Source organism: Heterodontus francisci, chromosome 34 (assembly GCF_036365525.1).
Source record: "Heterodontus francisci isolate sHetFra1 chromosome 34, sHetFra1.hap1, whole genome shotgun sequence".
NCBI lineage: Eukaryota > Metazoa > Chordata > Chondrichthyes > Heterodontiformes > Heterodontidae > Heterodontus > Heterodontus francisci.
In genome coordinates this window covers 12,105,128-12,120,378 of record NC_090404.1, presented here as the reverse complement: position 1 = coordinate 12,120,378, position 15,251 = coordinate 12,105,128, and the positions used below count along the sequence as shown (strand labels likewise).

Genomic DNA, 15,251 nt, shown 5'->3' with positions numbered 1-15,251 from the left:
TAAGATAGTGGAAGTCAGCGAGGTGCTCCTGGTCGCTGTGCGGTCTTTCTGCCTCTGGTGGTTGTCACAATGAGGCAGAGGGAAAGGTGTCTTTACTCTGATGGGGCTCTGGATGGCGCAGCGGCTCTTTCACCGAAGAGCCGTGGGTTTAAACGCAACCAGACGGACTGGTGCAAAATAGATGTCAGGAAAGGGGAAAAACGTGGAACAGGGAATATAGAGCGGTGTGGGTGGCCTTGGGGTAAAGGATTCAGCAAAGTCCAAGTTTGTTGTTGTTCAATATTTATTAGCAATTTCAAAAGGAACATTTTACAGAGAAGACTTTAAAAGAAAAGGAAGAGTGAATATAACAACTGTGCATCACATTGAGAACAGAACACATGCGGTCTGAGCTGCAGCTGTCTGTAAAACTGTAACATATGAGAGAGAGAAAACATAAAAGAGAGGAAACACTTATGAGTAAGGAATAGTTACTTATTTACACATGAATGTCGAAGGTACATTTACATTATTGCCACGATTATCTCATACATTTCAAAAAAAACAACTAAGTTAATGTTTATGATTTTCTCAGCTGCAGATTCGGAACCATAAACTGAAAGTATTCTACTTTTACAGGTTTCCTCTTTTTTTGGTCATACAGAGATGTTAGAAAATGAGGAAAATCCAGGCCGGCCGAAATTCAATCATTCACTTGACCTGTAAAAGAGGGATAAAAGAATGAAGCAGAGATTTCGTGGTCTGGGAATTTCATCTCAGAGTTTTTTTTTAAATCGATGAAAGTTTTAGAGATTTACTAAACAGCTTCAGTCAAATTGAAGTGTGAGTGGTTTGAATCTTCTCACCTTCACCAGAGTGACGGCAGCACTGTAGAAAATGCTCAGGAAGAACAGGATGATGAATGTAGAAGCTGTTGTCCAGACGCTGCCGCTCTCTTGCTCATTGTCTTCAATCCAGATGTGGTCTGAGGAATCTACAGTGATGTAGAGGAGGAAATATATTTAGATTATTTATTAAAGCAGGATATAAGATTGTTAGTTTGCATTCGCATTTCTCTTCCTTAACCCATGATTTTGCTCCCGAATTTAATTTTAAATCTATATCTATTGTTAGATTAATCACATTCAGCAATCAATCTCTGTTAGTAACGCCACAGTCGTTCTTTCTTTATGATCCTCGTCCAGGTCATATTGGAAAATATGTCAGTTTTTCCTTCAGTGTCAAGCGCTTTTATTTTGGATCAATTTCGTTCTATCCTTAGCAATTATGGTGAGATACCGAGGGAGGTTTGCTGATCGATAACAATTATTGTGAAGATAGATTCAGATAACTACTTGTTTGGAGATTGTCAATGGTGCTGGGTAAGAGATCGAATGTGAATTCCAATCTTGTTTGTTTATTTGTGATGAGAGTGGTTAGTAAATCATTAATTGATCGCAGTTTCTAACTGAGAACATTGCTTTATTGCGATTGAAAGTCCAACATGTATCAAGGAAATTGTTGGGGACGTTGTCTGTTCAAATATTGCATTTGAATTCTGCTTTCGTCTATAGTCTAGTGTTTTTGTCTGTGCGCTTTATTGCTTCTGTGTGTGTGTATCAGTATCTCTTGCTTTGCATTACTCTGTGTGTGTGTATCCATGTGTGCTTGCGTGTGAGTGTTAATGAGTGTGTTTATTTGTTCGTTTATATATTCAAGTGCGACTGTATTAATGTTCTAGTTTATATGTTGATGGCTGTGCCAATGTGCATAGATATGTGTATTCAAATGACCGCATGTGTGTATGCGGCTGTGTGTGCTTGTGTGTGTGTTGTGCCTATCTGTCCATGTTTTGTATGAGTGTGTCAATATTTATTTATGTGTGAGTTTGTTAACCTGTGTTTCTGTGTTGATGGATCTTTATGTGTCCCTGTAAGTTAATCCGATTTTATGTGTCAATGTGTCGATCTGGGTTTGTTAATGTGTTTGTTTACATGTGTTGGTACCTCCATAAGTGTGATAATGTGCGTGTGTGTGTTAATGTTTACATTTATGCATTAATGCGTGTGTTCATGTATGATTATTTGTACATGTGTGCGAATGTATGTGTTTATGTGCGTGTTTGTTTATCCATGTGTGTGTCAGTATATTAATGTTGGTGTTTATTTCTGTGTGAGTGAATGTGTCAGTATCTTAAGTTGCTGTTGATGCTGTGAGTGAGTGTGTAAGTACATTAAGCTTGGTTAGTTACCCTTCATCAGAACTGGCAAATATTAGAAATGCAAACGTTTAAAATATAAAAGGATCAAAGGCAAACTGTGGCCTTCTGGTCAGTTATTCTCTGTGACTTTGTCCTATCAACACCTTCTCTTTTGTTATCCTTGCCCCACCCCTACTTTACTTGTTTAAAACCTTTTACATTTCTAATATTTGCCAGTTCTGATGAAGGGTTACTGTTCTGAAACGATAACTCTGCTTCTCTCTCCACAGATGCTGCCAGACCTGCTGTGTGTTTCCAGCATTTCTTGTTTTTATTTCTGATTTCCAGCATCTGCAGTATCTTGCATTTATTTACATTAATGTTGGTGTTTATTTGTGTGTGAGTGAGTGTGTCAGTATATTAATGTTGGTGTTTATTTGTGTGTTAATGTGTCTATCTATCGACATGTTTGGGTGCATGTTTGCCAGTTTGCTAATGTGCTAATATATACGCCCATGTATGTGTGTCAATGGTGAATCCATGTGTGTGCTTTTATGTCTATGTTTCTGTGTACGTGAGACTGTACTACGGTGCGTCGTTATGTTTATGTTTATGTGTGTGATTGTGGGAGCCTATATATCAGCATTTGTGTCTGTTCCAGTGTGTAGGTGTATGTGAGTGTGTTTATGTGTGTGTTTGTGTCCGTGTGCCTGTGTGTTTTTATTATTCTTCAAAGTTTCACAGAGAACCAATAACCAGGTCTGGCCTTGACAGTGTGCATTGTCGAGAACATTCTTCACTATTCTGTGTAAATGTATTTTGTGAGAGATGCAATATGACATCATCTGCATGCATGCAGCAATGCAACTGATGGGCCTCATAAACATCAGGAGCACAAGTATGAAAAAACAGAGGAGGATTATATCACTGGTTAGAATTGGACTGTTAGAATTCAATCTGTTTCAACAAGATTAACAGGGAAAAGTTTAAAGATATTATGTTGCATACATATATGTTTTACAAGATGGTTTCCGTGTAGAAAGTTTAAAATGCTCGCACAGTCAGCTAGAAGCTGACTTTGTACTGATGACAACTGAGTCCATATAATAGAGAGCAGTTGCCTTCCAAGCTCTCTGCCGGAGGAGTGAGAGTCTAGTGGGTTAAAAAATGTCCTTGCTCGTTTATCTATTGGAGGAATTGAGTGAGGGCTGCAATCGGTTCACATCTCCCTCTGCCCTCTCTCTGTTGGAGAAGTGGAGTTACAGTGGATTAACAACTGCCCTTTCCCTTTCTCTGTTCAGGAAGTGGGGTTACAGTGAGTTAATAAATTGTCCTTTTCCCTCTTCCTGTTGGGGGATTTTGGGTGTTGTTGGTATTCGTGTGTCGTCCTCAATTCATGGAGTCGCAGAGTTAGACAGCACAGAAACAGGCCCTTCGGCTGATCAGTCTTTCCTCTGCTGCAAATTAAAACTGGCCCCAAATCTGAAAGGATGGACAACACGAGGAGCAGGAACACCAAAATCTCAATTCGCCGCGTTTGTTTGTTAGAAAAGGGAAAATTTCGGACCTCCCCCAGAGGGGGAAAGTTGCTGAAGTTACTCTGCAGAATCCAGCAATGAATTCCCTTCCTTTGTTGCTCAGCTGTGGTGTATCTGAGCTTGGAGCACCATTCTACAGACTTGTGCCCGTGTTTTTCAAATATCCTACTTTACATGAACAGATCTACCCTTAGCAAATGTGGGAAGCAAAATTAATTGAGTGGCTGTGTATTTAAATCGCGGTTGGAATAAAAGGTCTTTATTGGTTTTTATTTAAGAATTGAAATGCAATCGAGAGATTCTCATTGACAAGAATTGACAGTGTCCAACAGTGCAAGGGAAATGTTCACAAAACTGGGTTTACCGCTCGATTTATTAACTGTTCTGTTGATGATCTTCAAGGGGATCGCTTCATGTCCCACCACACAGGAGTAAGAAGCGCCGCTGGCCCACTCCTCCGCTGCAATGGATAACAGGCTGTAGATGAAGTAGGAGCTGTTGTCGTTCTCTGCCATCACCTCGGTGTTCTTGTAGTTGCCAGGATTCACCGACTTGTCATTGATGGTCCACTTGACGAAGATCTCTCGGGGGGAGAAACCTCTCACTAAGCAGGTGAGGGAGAGGAACCTCTGAGCGGAGACATCTTCTGCCGGGGACAGGAGGATAGACACGGACGGTTCTCGCAGATCTTTAACTGCAGAAAAATTAAAATTAATGTCAATAAACTGGAGAATTCCAGAGACAATGAAACCGGTGGTTACATGTGAAAGGAATGTGCTTTGCGCTGAATTTTAAAGGTTTCCTTTTCCCCTCTGGGCTCAGTCCTGTTTTCCAGCCCGGAGCAGAGGTGGATGCAATCCTTCTCGATGAGAATTTAAAGGATTAGACTGGAACATTACATAGATTTTACAGCAGAAAAACTGGTCATTCGGCCCAACTAGTCTGTGTTGTTGCTTACTCTGCACACAAACCTCCTCCCGCCTTACTTCATCTCCTTCTATTCCTTTCTCCCTCATCTACTTATCTCGCTTCCCCTTAAATGCATTACCTATGGTTCCAGAGGGGTTTTTTCAGTGGAATTACACTTAAATTATCAGAATAATCCATGTGAGCACTTAAAAGGACGAATTGGGCCTTGCACAAACGCAAGAAATGATCACAACATCTCACTTATAGCTTCAATCTCACCGCTCACCTTCTTCCTTGTGGATGGATGCTCTGAGAGGAGTCGGCAGATCCTGATGGTTCACCACGCAGTAGAACTCAGCCCCACTCAGCCAGGCTTGCGTCGAGATGTTTACGGTGCTGATCACGCTGTCTGCATCCTCTCCAGGTTGGACGGCAATCTCTGATTTCAAAGACTTCTGTTCTTGGGTCCAGGACACATTGACTCCATAAGGAGCATTAGACACGATGCAGTTTAAGGTCACCGTCGCCTCCAGTAAGACCTGTTCTATTGATGGTGGCAGTAGTTTAATTACTGGATCATTGCAGGAGCAAGGAACTGTAAAACAGAAATGAAAGGCAAACAAAGATTCGTCTTCAAAATCAGGCACCAGTTTTCAGCCTTCACTGTCTCTAGGAGATTAAATCAATTTCGAGACATCAATCTCCAGCTGTTGCTCAAAATATTATAGTTTATTGGAAGGACAACAACCTGAAAGTGCTTCCTGGAGATCCTATAACATATACTGTGTACTTGCACCCTAAGAAGCCTGTAATGGACTTTGAAGCAAGTACGCGGTGTAAAAAACGAATAATTGTGGGAGAATTTGTGTTACGCACTGAATAACGTTCTTCCTGAAATCTCTGGCAGAGCCGGCTCGAGAGGCCGAGTGACCAAATCCTGCTCCTAATTAGTATGTTCGTATCTCCGCTGAATATAATGGCTCTATCTCCCATGGGCACAAGCTAGACATGTAATTCACACTGGCTCAAAACGAGTGTCAAACGAAATTCCGAAATTTTGGCCCAACAGGAAAAAAAAGTTAATTTTCTGGCGCCTTGTCACGATAGTTGAGGAGTTGAGAATATGTTGGAACCAATCGCAGGAGGGGTGAAAGGTGGTGAAAATATTCTCAGGAGTCTTTTTGATGTGGAGAATAAATTGCAATAACGGTCTGAGGCACTTTGCAAATATCTGTCATGAGTGAGAACTCCTCATATGTCCGTCTGGAGTCAGAGGGCGATCTGACCAGAGGACAATCATAAAAACAGAAGAAAAAGAGTAGTCCATTCATCCCCTCGAGCCTGTTCCACCATTCTGTTAGACAATGGCTGATCTGTATCTTAACACCGTCTACCCTTATTCCCTTGCCTAATTTCAATCTATCAATATCAACACTAAATGTTTCAATTGATGCCAGACTTCAAGAGTGAGTTGAGGGAGATAATTCTAGGTTTGCGCTACCCATTGTGTGAATAGCTCCTTCCTGATATCATCCCTATATGATCTTGGTCAAATTTGTAGGTTATACCCACTTGTTCTGGAGTCCCACACCCGAAGAAATGTTTTTCTCCATCGACTCCATCAATTCCAATAAACAACTAAAACACCTCAGTTAGATTCCCTTTTCATCTTTAATACTGAAAGCAATACCAGTTAGGTCTGATAAACCTGTCCTCATTACTTAATGCCGCTCAGAATAAACCTGATATCAAGGTCACCTCACTCACTATATGGCATCTAGGCAGAGGGGACTATTGATGTGATGTGATGACATGTTGAACCGTGAGCAATCCTAATTCAGCACTCACAGCGGAAAGAAATATACAAACTGCATGATGGGAAATTAGAAAATATTCTGTGTTTTGTACGAGTTCCTATAAATTCCTTTATTTGATTAACAACAGAGCACAGAATGATCTGGAGCTTCTTTGGTTTAAGTCTCTTACCCTGAGATCCGGTGATGTTTCGGCTTTGGGTGACCCCTTGATGGGAGACCTGGCAGGTATAGACCTTGTTGGTGAACCATTCCCTAGCGGGGACTGTCAGCCGACTGGTCGCCGAGAAGGTCCCGTTCACTCCACAGGTGGGAGATGTGACGAAGCCCGATTCCATGTGTTGTCCATCCTTCAACCAACTCACGGTTATTGACTCTGGATGGAAATCGATGATTGAACACAAGACAGTTGCAAATCTTCTGCTTGTGATTTCTTCACTGGAACTCTGGGTGAGGATAACAGTTGGATGGACCTTGTCACCTTTACAATCTTCAAGAAAAACACGTTAGACATTTTTAGAAGAAATTAATAACTAATGCAAACTGTTCTTATATTTTAACAGCTTCTTTGCTGTCAAGCAGACACCAGCTGGAGTTTAGAGGGATCAGAACTGTGCACGGTACTCTGAATATGGTAGAGCCAAAGCTCTAAATAAGATCATTAAAGCTTTTCTATTTTTCACAGTTTCCACAACACTAACCTGGAATTTCCTTGATCCAGACCGACTCTCCGCGTCGAACCTCGCAGTAGATTTTGCTGCTTCCCACCTCTGACTCGGTGATGGTTAACTGGCTGCTCTGGGTGTAGGTTCCCTTCTTGTTCAGCACTGACGGATAAGTCTTCAATCCAGTGGTGATCGGCTCATTATCTTTCTTCCAGGAAACGCTGGTGATTTGGGGGATGTAATCCATTGCCAAACAGCCGTAGGCCAAGGAGCCGTCGGTGTTGGGTTGCTCACAGGAGCACAGGCCGTAAAGGGTTGGGGGAGACGGTGTCGCTGTGAAAGAATGGCAGATTGAACAAGTTAGACTCAGTAATTCATGCTTATCAAGTAACCAAACAACTTGGAATTTGACTCCAGCTAGAAACTAATTCCAATATTTTCCAATTAAAATCTTCATCCGCATTTGAGCTTCTACCACTTACATCATTGGGAATCATCACCTGTTGGTCTCCAGGTCAGGAATTCACCTCTCTTTCAGGATCTGTTACATTACAAAAGTAGGAGCCTTTTGACGTCGCCTGAATAAAGTACCTTGCATTGGATTAACATGGAAGAGGGGTTTCCCCATTATTCCTGCCAGTATTTATTTCTCAACCAAGAGCACTTTGTCAAAAAAAAAACACTCTGCATTTATTAATTGAACGAGTTAGACACTGTAATTCATGCTTATCAAGTAACCAAACAAGTTGGAATTTGGCTCCAGCAAGAAACTGATTCTAATATTAAAACCTTCATCCGCATTGGAGCTTCTAGCAACTCCATCATTTGGTGATCATCACCTGTCGGTCCCCTGGTGAGGAACACACCTCTCTGACAGGACCTGTAACATTACAAAAGTAAGAGCCTTTTATTCATTCATGGGATGTGGGCGTCACTGGCGAGGTCAGCATTTATTGCCCGTCCATAATTGTCCTTGAGGAGGTGGTGGTGAGCTGGAGGTGGAGTTTCGCCGCTATTCCGGTCAGTATTTATTTCTAAACCAGCAGCACTTTTCAAAAAATAAAGCATTCAACATTTATCAATTGCAGTGTTTTGGAAATTTGCTCTTTGCAAGTAGACTGCTGTGTTGCCCCCACCCTTCCACCCCCTCCCTCCATCCCCAGCACAACCCCCTCCCTCCAAAATAGCGACTAATCTTAAAAACTACAACTGAGTCAATCAGATACTGTCAGAGACTTAAAGCTTATCGTGATTGACATTGACTGCAGGCTAACTGTATCATTTATTATTCAGAGATACAGCACTGAAACAGGGCCTTCGGCCCACCAAGTCTGCGCCGAACATCAATATCATTTATATTAATCCTACCCTAAGCCCATATTTCTACCACCTGCCTATACTAGGGGCAATTTATAATGGCCAATTTACCGATAAACCTGCAAGTCTTCGGCTGTGGGAGGAAACCGGAGCACCCGGCGAAAACCCACGCGGACACTGGGAGAACTTACAAACTCCACACAAGCAGTACCCAGAATTGAACGCGGGTCGCTGGAGCTATGAGGCTGCAGTGCTAACCACCGCACCACCGTGCCGAAAGTATCACTTCAATAGTTTCACACAAGCTGACTTTAGTGGGAAGTACCCTCAGTTGTGACCCAGTCCAATTACTGCATCTCATCAGAGTTTATCACTGCCTGTTATCTTTTGAAAATACTTGAACGAAATAATGATTTCAAAGATGAGATTATCATGATGGTTATTTGTAGCCGGAGTCTCGACTATTTCCATTTAAAGTGCCAAAAGAACTTCCATTCTCCCATCAGTTCAGAACAGGTGCTGCTAACTGGGGCACGACAGCTGCTTCCTGAAACTCTTTCTTCTGAAAGTACACTCAAGATCAGGCCAATCTCATTCGATAATTATCTGATACTTAACAGGTTTAAATATTTTTAATTCATTAAAAATTGGGCTTGCATGAATGGTTAAAATCAATTCATGTGCGTTATTTCATCTGGGCAATGGAACAATTTATTTTCATATGTCTGGCTCGAGAACTCACAGCTCATGAGTTAGATGCAGATTGAGGATCCTTGAACACTGCGGGGAAAAAACTTTCGGGACAGGTACAGGACAGTTAAATTGTAAAGTAAAGATCCCCCTGTACGTCCCTATCCTGAGCTGTAAGATCAGACATCACAAGTGTTATCTACCATGGAAAGCCACCTCTATACTTCACTATCGCTCTGGGTCAGGTACAGCTCTAGTTTAATATAAAATAAAGCTCCCTGTACCCTGTCCCATCAAATACATCCAGGACAGGTTCAACCCGATTTCGATACAGAGTATTTTTTCTCTCGACACTGTCCCCATCAAACAATCCCAGGACAGTTACAGCTTGGATTAAATATGTAGCAAAGCTTCCTCGACATTGGCAGTCAAATGCTCCCAAGGGAGAGACATTACTGATTACAAATTGACCAATTCTCCTTCTACATTCTGTCTGTCATGACACTGAACTGCTATTTCTGACTGTCACAGACTGGAATACAGATCTCATCGCGGAGGCGCCTCATCAGACTTAAAGCCAAAATTTCGTTTTTCTCACAGGTACAAGTTTCTTAAATAAATGGATCAAATTGCACTCATGAAATACATGAGGACGAACCAGAAGGTTTACAACCAGTCGGGAGGATTACTGATCTCCACACAGTGAGCAGGCGCACAGAAACAGAACAGGCACTAATGGTGTAACAATGGGGCTCTCAGCAGATAGATCTGTTGAATCTGTCAACTTCAATGAAGATGTTTGATTCTAATTTATCAATTGTCAAATTGAGACCAATACAAGTCTGTGAGCTCTTTGAAAATAAACTGGTATTCATTTCAAAAACACCCTTCCACTTCAACAGTTTCTCCCTATTTGTCTGTAATCTTAAAAACATATGATGTAGTCCCACTTAAAATGTGTTCATCAAAACAATTCACATTCGGAGGAATTTGATGTCCGTAACAGGAACTCAGTGACAGCATAAGAATTGAACAAGTCAGGAAGCACACACCTTACAAACCGATTACCCACCGGTTTGATACAATTGCATACTTAAACGTTACCAAAAAAAATTGAAGCATTACACATAGTTAATTCATTAAAATCTGCGGCGACACGTCATCGAGCTAAGAACAGCTGAGTAAGAAATACATTGTTCTCTAATTTATTCAGAATTCTCTCCGACCCTTGAGATTTTGCACTCATTGGAATCCCGGCAAGTACACTACTCAATTGTGGGAGGTCATTTAAGTTTAATGAATTAGCGCTATTATTATATTCTTGGTTAATATTCATGTTAGCTGATTTTATACTTTTTTAAAAGTTAATATTAATTCAAGACCTGCTTCTGCCTGGTGCCTTGTGAAATAATGGGGGGTTTAATTAAATTATTGTGACACTTAATCAATATTAAATAATAAATATCATATTAATAGATTCAAACATGCATAAAATATATTACTTCTACTTAAATCGAATCGCAGTTCAATCATTTAAATTGAACAATAATTTCTCCTCAAGGCAGTTTACGATCGGTGACTGTGCTGCCACTATTTAATCACACAATGTTTTTATATGTTACTCCAGTAATTTACAAAATTCCTGTAAATTAATTATTAAATACATGGTGCTTCTATTGAAAGAAACTTCAAAATGATCACTGCAAAACTGGACGAGAACAATTCTTTCAGATCATCTGCGGCACTGAAACTTAGTGAGCAAATGTAGCCGAGATTTTGTTGGTCAATTTAATACTTAATAAGAATGAATTGTAACTTTCGGGTATAATCTGTTCTTTGTCTATATTTCTATCCTGTGTGCAGCACAGCTAGAAAGAGAGGTTGTTGTTATTGAAGTCAAAACGAACATTAACCATTTGAAATTAATTGAATCTACTTGAATTTCAACGTGCTATTTGTTTGTCTCTCGCCTTGGGCAGTCGACAAGTTTCTTCAATTTAAATAAAATCATATGAACAATTCTTTGACTACCAGCGACTTCTTGTCTCGGGAAAATGGTTAATATTTGATTAGTGATCATTTTCTCGCTATCCAACAACAATTGACACTGAAGGAAGAACATGGTTTGGGCTTCACGCAAAAAATGTAATAACCGGACAGAGATAATACATTGACAAACTGCAATTTACAACTCCTATTTAAGTTATAAGTAAATAAAAGCTGTCATTCATCTGTTTTAAACAGGAATATAAAAAATAATTCAAAAGCGCACATCAAACTGAACAGAAAATTGGAATAAGTACCCTCTGATTGAAATAATTTCAAGCATAATTAAAAATTGTCTCCAGCCCATAACATTTTCTGGTCATGATTATTGTGCGCATGGCACACCAGAATTCTGAAAGGCAATTAATGAATAATAAATCGATGTTAATATTAAAGCACATTTGGTTTAAATGAGGAGATACTGCCGCATTCCATTTGTTTGAATTACATTAACTTGACTCTCCAATCCGCAAACCTGCTACTTATGCAGTTTGTAATTGCAGTTACATTCCACGTACTGAACGTGCGTTGTAAACATGGCTTAATAGTTTAATCTGCGATTATCACTTATATTTAAAAAATGCCTTGAAATATCTTTCAATGTTTTCTTTTCTCATTTCTGAAACTTGCCAGTTTTCCAGCTGCAATCGTCTTTCAAGCAGTTTTAAACACGTAGAATGTTTGCATTCGATCAGAAAACATGAAGCCGCTCAATGTCACCGAGATTAAACAATGCAGAACAATGCCAAAGAGTTTCACAAATTTTTCTTTGTAACACAGACACACACTCTCCTCAGCAGATAAACACCAAATCACATCACTGAGGAACTGAATCCAGCCTCAATACGTTTCATAGAGAAGTAGCTTAATTCGACAAAAACTTTAGCAGACTCAAACGTAACATTGCAAACAAATCTCAATACAGAATCCACCGAGCCCGCCTGTCTGACTTACCAGCAAATATATAAAAATGGCAGCAGAATTTTCAGCACAGACAGCATGTTTAATAAATTAATCTTGATACTATAGCATATTTCATTAATATTGGCCGATATCACCGAAGTATAATGAGTGAGGTTATATGAATGTAAATCTGACTAAAACTGCAAATTTGTTATTTATGTCATTCTTAATTACATCAAAATTTAATGTATTACATATGAGCATTCGTGAGCAGTAGATTGATAAATGACAATTTAATTGCCACAAATAAAAATAGATCAAAATATCGTAAGGCTATTTTTGACCACTGACGTTTTCTGCATACAATTTTATTGCAAACATATTTAAACACTTATTGTTTGTATTAGATCGGAAAACCTGCAGTGACTAGATGTCACCAAGATTAAACATTGCAGAAACGTCAAAAAGTTTAACAACAGTTAGATATTTAAAGTAGCCCAGACACACAGTCTCATCAGCAAATAAATACCAAATCACATCAATCTGGAGCTGAATCCCGCAACAGAACCGATTGTGAAGAAACCGTTAAATTCTTTCATCCCTTTGCAGCAGAGTCAAATGAAACATTGCAACAAATATCAAGACAGAATCCACCAAATCCACATTTCAGTGAATAAATGTATCATTAAAATAAACAGAAATATAAAATAAAAACACAAATAAATCAGTTACTGAATACGTTCATTTTTCTGACCTGCAGTCACCGTCACCATGGTCCCTTGACCCCAGTCCTCGAGATAGTCACAGTGTTATATTCCCTGGGCTGGGTCACACAATAACCGGCTCTGCACAGAATAGAGAGAAATCCAGCATTATTTTAAATATCCACACCACAGAGGCAAAATAAAATCATGATGGTTCTTCAGAAAATTATAACTGTGTTAATGATTCTTTTCACTCTTCATAAATTTCCCTGATGTTTTATATTTCACACAGTAACATGTCAGTAATTATTGAAATCACCAACTGACAAATGAATAATTATCAGTTTATCCATAATAAACCGTGCTAGTAGGACAGTGCTGGACACAAATAGTACTTTTGCTGCATCTACAGTTGGACTGCAAAAACGATCAGTGACCCAGGTTCATCAATTAGTGCTGAGCGGCTTTTTGTATTGACAGTAACTGCTGTGCCACCCAGTACACAGTGAGACACGTCGTGTCAAATACTGTGGCGGACTGTTAACTGTAAAATACAGAGATTAAATTCCACAGCACTCTTAAAAAACCTGATTCCCACTCACCGAAGAGTACATCCGTGAGATAATTCAATTGCTCCGGGTCATTATATTTCTAAAGCGGATTGAAATACTTCTGAAGAATCTATGTTGATTTAGCATGACAGTCAACACTAATAAAGCAATGGACTTTCATACATTGTCACAAACTGCATTATATTTATCCATTATTTTTATTTAATTCTCATTGTTTACGACCCTCCTGCCGTGGTAGTGATCGCAGCTTTGAGCAAGCTCCGTGTCTGGGGATTTTGCAAGAGGAACTCGCTCTGTACAGCACCGTGACCCCCATAGTACCCACCGTGACACGAACCCGCACAAATACTGCACTCACTCTCTGTTCAGTACTGTCAACATTCACTTCAAACAGAAATTCACTTCTGATCTAGTTTAGAACATATCCAAATGTTTACACCACGCGGTCAGAAGTGAACACAGCTCCAAGTAACTCCCTCCAGGTATCAGTCACATTAAAATCAACATCTTATCCAGGTCTGCAATTGTTAACATTGTTAATGCTGTTAACATTAAAATTGAGCACAGGCAAAATTACTCAGTGTTAGTGTCTTCGATTTGTACCATTGAATTTTCTCTGTGCTGTTTTGTGTACGGTCTGGTTGTGACCGCAGCAATTAATAATATATTTAATACAATTACTGACCGTCAGGTTATGACCGAATTTGTCGAATCCCTCACGATCTGTACTTGTACGGGTCCAGCCCTGGTTCCTCTCGCTGTGGTATCTTGCACAGTAATACATGGCGGTGTCTTCAGTCTTCAGGTTCTTCATGTCCAAGGCGAAGATGTTGTTTGAAGTGTCTTTGGACGCAGTAAATCGATCCTGAATCCCTGGGGCGTAATTGTCAACTGATGAAAACATGTAGCTGACCAACCACTCCAGCCCCTTCCCGGGAACCTGTCGGACCCAGCTCATATAGCTGTATTCAAGATTGAACCCGCTGGTTTTGCAGGTCAGTCGCAGGGAGCCTCCGGGTTTCCCGGTCTCTGCCTCTGGCTGAGTCAACACGACATCCGAATGGACACCTGTAAAAAAAATATCAAAAACCCCGAGGATTAATCCTGGTGAAATGATTCCTGACTCTGTAACATTCCAGAGAGAGACTAACACTGAGACAGTAACATTGCAAGACACGGCTGGCAAAAACTACTCACGGGATAAGAAAATCAGCAACAGACTGAGAGAAATCGCCGATCTCATCCTTCTGGCAATTCGGGAAAATGGTTCTGGCGACAACTCACTGAGCAAACACGCTCCCGGTCTGTTGTGTTGCGATTCCAGTTACCGGCATTTAAATACCCGGCAGAAGGGGGCGAGGTTACAGGCGCCGCCTATTGATTCCCTGATGGAGGCGGTGACTGGATCCACGTCCACCTTCCACATCATTAACAGAATGGAGTCATATCATTACACTGGGTTAGAATTAAATGTGAACTTTTTATTTGTATCCAGGGATAGTTATTTGGCTGCCTGGTTTAAATGCAATGTGTTACTTGGGCCTAATTGGAGATACTGCAGTTGAGAATGTGTTCAGTAATAAATAATTGCATTGTGGACTGTAAATTAAATCTCATTATTTTCTCAACTCTTCACAGCGAATGTGAATCTCTCAGATTAAACAACGTTACCAGGGTCGAAAGTGACTGCCAGTATATTTTAATCCAACTCTCGTTATCTATCCCTTCAATCCGTACCAGTGAAGTATCCCCAATAATTTGAATTGTTATCAATTTATGCAGCTAAATTCAGGATATTAGTAAGATTCTATTTGCCGTATAAATGGCTGCAGTTGCACTATTTAGGACCAGAATGAAACGGAGAAACATCGAAAATAGGATCAGGAGGAGGCCATTCGGCCCATCGAGCCTGCT

The 15,251-nt window shown here is 40.2% G+C and overlaps 1 long non-coding RNA gene and 1 pseudogene across 1 annotated transcript; both read right to left on the bottom strand.

The window, feature by feature from the left end:
- Positions 1 to 265: 265 nt before the first annotated feature.
- Positions 266 to 968, bottom strand: LOC137348504 (uncharacterized). Its single transcript, XR_010969120.1, has 2 exons — positions 846 to 968; positions 266 to 699 (listed from the first exon to the last, which is right to left on the bottom strand). It is a non-coding gene; the product is annotated as an uncharacterized lncRNA (long non-coding RNA).
- Positions 969 to 3,960: 2,992 nt separating this feature from the next.
- Positions 3,961 to 14,659, bottom strand: LOC137349060 (Ig heavy chain C region, secreted form-like; annotated as a pseudogene).
- Between the last annotated feature and the right edge of the window lie 592 nt (positions 14,660 to 15,251).